Genomic DNA, 5,251 nt, shown 5'->3' on the forward strand with positions numbered 1-5,251 from the left:
ATTTGGAAAGAAAAAATGAATTTTATATGCAGGTTTAAAAAATTTGGAGAAATAATTAGCCCCCCCCCCCCGTTATGAACAGTAAGGTCTTATAATTGCTTCTTTCAAAACAAACTGAACTTTCACCCCCCCCCCCCTCTCTCTCTCTTTCTGTCTGTCTCTCTCTCTCTCAGAAACTGACATAACTATATGCATACAAGCAAATAATTATCCTGTCATTTACTTTCTTTCCCACTCTTATCCTTATTTTTCTTGAATAATATTTTAATTGACTGCTGTTTGATCTCATGTAACAGTGGCATCATCACATTTCAGTACAGTGCAACATCTTGTGCCATTTGTGCATAACAGCTCAGAAGCAATACATCATCACAATTAATTGATAAATGAAAATTACCAAGATAAAAAAATTCAATTCAAAATTAACATGTTTATTAAGGAATCCATTTTCTAAAACATTGACATTAACATAAAAATAATAATTAGCATCTACCAAGCATTAAATTGTATTTTAAAAAGTGAAGGCAATGCATAGCTAAAAATGGCTGTTACTGGGTAAGGGTAGTATGGGGTGGGTATATAAATGTACAAAAATAGGATTAAGTACATTTTTCTACATTGCACAATGTTTGTTAAAATTTCATTCAAAGGATCTCGATGAGCCTATAGTTAATATTCCATAAAAGAGCATAAAAACCTTTGATATTCGTTTATTTTCTTCCACAAAAGTTTGCCACTCAAAAAAATTGGTAAATTCCTTTCAAATTTGCTGACAAGAAATAGTCTACTGATGTGAGAGCACTCCTCATAAGGGGGGCAGGGGGGGGTGGGACACAATGCCAGAATCCTAAAGAGTGCCTTCCCCAATCAATACATTAGCGAATCATTAACAAAATTTGATTTGTCTACTGTCACTGTGGTTAGAATTCAATCTATTTTTGAAATATAGTCTATTTATATATTATTGCAGTGGTAACCCATTTCACATTTTTTTTTAATGAAGATAACAATAAATGCAACTTAATAACCCTACATAATTTATGAAGACTTGCAGTGGCGTACCGTGGGTCACGGCATCGAGGGGGGCACCAGCAAAAATTTTGAGACCGTTTCATATCTCTTCTTGGCACTTATGTTGTGATACCAGTACTTAAACAGCTTAGGAAGTGGGAAACCTGCATGGTAAAAAAGAGAAAAGAACATAATAAGCTGTAAATTATTTTTACTCATCTAGTCCAGTTTAGTAAAAAAAAAGATGTAAACTCTATTTTATATCTTCAGTGATAAAACAAGTTTAGCACATGCAGTCACTTTCGTCCCACATCCAGATAAATTCATATATCAATATAACTATCTACAGTATGTTTTGAAAATAAAGAGTGCAAATTAATTCAAATATTTATCAGAATTTTGTGATAACTGTTAATATCTTGGGTTTTTTATGCAAATGCATGTATAGACAGGAGATATGGATAATTAGTATGCAGTGTTAGAAATGGAAATACTGGTGAATCTGAATTCAAACAAATATTAACTCACAATGGAACTTTAACATTACATGATATCGCATCATGTTTCAGCACAATTGGCCATAGCCCACCCCCTCCCAAAAAAGGGGAAATATTCATTTATTTGGTTTTATTTATTTTTTTTTTTTTTTGGGGGGGGGGTGATGAGCTTATATACAGCCTGTATATTATCAAAACAGTAAGCATACCTTGCAATTTTTCCATTCAGATATCCTGTTCCTCATTAGATTGTAACTAACACTTGCTGATCGGCATGGTTCTCAATTTTGTACTTCTGACTAGGTGTGAGCTGCTAAGAACTTGGTCCCATTGGATCTGCAATTGACAATTTAGATTTGAGAGTTTTAGAGATAAATAAAATTACTCTTCTTAAACAATATTTTTAAAAATTTCTAGCTGCCCATATCCCAGGTCTATGAATGAATATTCCAAACTAGAACAAAAAAGTTATCTGGACCCGAAACTTCATTCTCTATCACATAGAGGCATAGGCTTACCTCACTCTGTTTATAAAAGTAAAATGATTCCAACCACATATTTCTACAGCTGTATATAGCTGAATCTGGTCTATGCTGGGCCTGTATAACTTAAGAATCACATCACATTTGAATGAAGTAAACACTAAGAACGTTTTCAAATTACCACCCCAGGCCGGGCCCAGGGTATCCTGTTCAAATAGACTTGATTTAGGTTTAGGGTAGGCTACGCCATTTCATTCAAATCTAAGACTAAGACAAGTAACACTTAACATAACAGACATTAATGCCAAGTCAATCGTATTTCAACACTGATTATTCTGAAGTAAAGCGTTCCTGAATAAAAGAAACTGCTGAGAATTATACTTATTCATATGAAGATGAAATAGAGGGGACGGACTAGGCCTAAACTTCAACTTTCAAGCTTGAAGTTTGGGCCTAGTCCGTCCCCGCTATTTTCATACCCCATGACTACATCGACAATCTCGCTAGCCGGCTAGCACCGGTGATATCAAAGGCCGGATCCCGCTCTGACCATATCCCTACATTGACCTAAATTTGAATAGGCCTAAAATCGACAGTTTGTCGTTACTAAAAAACAGGAGGTCGGAAACAAGTCCACATCTACCCCTGATAATTGTCTAATCACAATAAAACTGAAATAAAGGTTTACTTTGGACCTACATGAAGCATTCCGATGAATGTCTAGATCTACGACAAACTATAGTCTATAGACCCCTAGTCCTAGATATAGTATTTTTGAGAAACTCAATGATCACACTTATTTGGAAGTCAGGCAAAAGAAATATTGAAATTGAGGTTTACATAGTGCGTAATACAGGATGAGCCCCGAACCCCGGCAAACACATTACAGGGGCGGATCCAGCTTTCGCCAATAGGGGGGGCCGACAAATATTTTTATCAACATTTTTTTCGATTGGCCGCTATAATCTGATTTTGTTGGTTTTTTAGGGTGTAGTTCTAACTAAAGACCGAAGTCTTCAGTATATGTTAGTTTTTATTGTTATAAACAAGATAAGGTATCTCATGTGGTCTTAATATATAATGCGAACGCGAAGCGCGAGCTAAATTTTTTGATATTTTATGTCCTTAAAATTGAATATTCTGAGCAGTTTTTGTAATCATGAACAAAGATAAGTATCCAACGAAACAATGCGAGCGCGAAGCGCGAGCCGAAATTTTATTGTAGGAACGTGAAAAGGGACTCAATTAGAACTGTTTTAGTGATTAATGAAGAGGATACAAGTATCACCAATTAAATAATGCGAAGCGCGAGCTCAAAATTTTTGATATTCCGACCTGAAAACTGAACAGTCTAAGCGCCTTTTTATTTAAAATTAAAGAACAAGCTTTTATGTCTCAAACAATTAAATGCGAGCGCGAAGCACGAGCTTAATTTTTTGATATACTGACATGATAAAGGAGCATTTTGACAAATTTTGGAAAGAATTTCCAAAGAGGATAGGTATCTCACAAATCAAACAATGCGAGCTGAAAATTTTGATATAACAATTTGTGTAAATCAAACAAATAATGAAAGCTTGATGTGCGAGCTAAAATATTGTGTGTAAAATTGATATCAGAACTGGATATATGAAGTGTCATTTAATCCTCTTGAATGGGATTCATTACATAGGTAAAGCGAGCGCGAAGCGTGAGCGAAAATTTCTATATAAAGTTTATTTTCCAATTCTTCCCCTTTCAGGGGTCGGGCCGGCCGTTACGAGGCTGTAAATTGCAAATCATTATCATAATACCTATTTCTTACTTTTCTTTCTGTTTTTCGTAGTTTCTATCAAGATAAAGAGTACACTTTTTTTCTGCAGGCTGTCAAAAAATAGGGGGGGCCGGGGCCGGCTCGGCCCCCTGCTGGATCCGCGCCTGCATTACAATTTGCAAGTGAGATCAAAACATGAAAATGAGCGTAACTTACTTTTATTCCTATGGAATGTCATTAGAATAGTATTGATGTTCCCTCCAAGATTTTCCGCTCCAATGAAGTTCACTCAGAAACCATGATTTCGAACATCAATTCTATAAACAGATAATTAGTCTAGCTATTTCGTTTCAGAAACTTCAAATTCGCAGAGTCCAAAAGAACGACACTTCGCACAGATATCGTAGGGAATTGTGGGACGGAAAAAAATGTTTAATGCATGAGTACATGAATAAAACATTAGCGTTTAATCCAATCATACAAGTGCATTATGCGTATTTTGACGTCATTCTCATGAATAAAACATTGACCCTCCAAAATCATCCTTCAAATTGTCCGCCGGCAGCCATGTTGGCTATGTACAAAACCTATGGGAAATAAAAACGCGCGGAAAGAGTTCCCTCTCTAGCTCCCTTCGGGAGCTTATACGTAAGATCGTATCTCTGTGCTTGTGATAGACTCTATAAAAGTGAGAATATAAGTGAAATAAGTATTAAAGTAATGAGGGAGTTGTACGTGTGTGACATCACAGATCTTGGTCGCATTGCCAATTGGAGGATCTACATGGCATTAGTGATCTCGACATTCTAATGCTCATAACTTTCTTATTATTCATTCAGTCTTCCTCAAACTTTCAACAATATGTTTCTTTGATTTTTCTCTTTGGTATGGATTCAGCTGGTTTCAAGGGTTTCATTCTCCTTTAAGCTGTATTTAGGGTCTGCAACTATTAGACTACGCACACGATGTAGGGCGGTTTGTATCGCGATAGCTCTGTGCGCTGGGTTTGTGCGCTGGCTTGCTTCAATATATTCTGTGCGCTGGGTTTGTGCGCTGGCTTCAGCCTGCGCATGTACCGGTACGCGCGTTTCCGTTTTACACCCTGGCGAAGGCATTTTCCGCAAAAATAGCCACAAAGCGACTAGTGAAGAGTCTACACACGTCGCTGGTTGCAGCGTGCGACACAGGCGAGTCCCACACCACCGCATGCAATCTGCACAGTTACTGATCAGAGCATTTCATGTACAGAGAGCAGTCATGTGAGTGAAATCCGAACATGCTTTTGCAGTTAGGTTTTTTTTATGAAAAGTTAAGAAAAAGTTTTTTTTCTAAATATAAATTATTAACTAAATGAATAGAATGACAGACAAAATAAAAATAAACAGATACATACAATAAAAAGAAAATTGAAGTTTGATGGATTGATACACTTAGATAGATATAGAAGACTGATAAATAGATAGAGACATAGATAGATAGATAGAAGTAGAGAGAGAGAGAGAAAGACA

The 5,251-nt window shown here is 36.3% G+C and overlaps 1 long non-coding RNA gene across 1 annotated transcript; it reads right to left on the reverse strand.

Annotated features, from left to right (window-relative positions):
- Positions 1–248: 248 nt before the first annotated feature.
- Positions 249–4,402, reverse strand: LOC129278385 (uncharacterized). The gene is made up of 3 exons (XR_010296059.1): positions 3,960–4,402; positions 1,718–1,844; positions 249–1,175 (listed from the first exon to the last, which is right to left on the reverse strand). It is a non-coding gene; the product is annotated as an uncharacterized LOC129278385 (long non-coding RNA).
- Positions 4,403–5,251: the final 849 nt, after the last annotated feature.

Source organism: Lytechinus pictus, chromosome 16 (genome assembly GCF_037042905.1).
Source record: "Lytechinus pictus isolate F3 Inbred chromosome 16, Lp3.0, whole genome shotgun sequence".
Lineage (NCBI taxonomy): Eukaryota > Metazoa > Echinodermata > Echinoidea > Temnopleuroida > Toxopneustidae > Lytechinus > Lytechinus pictus.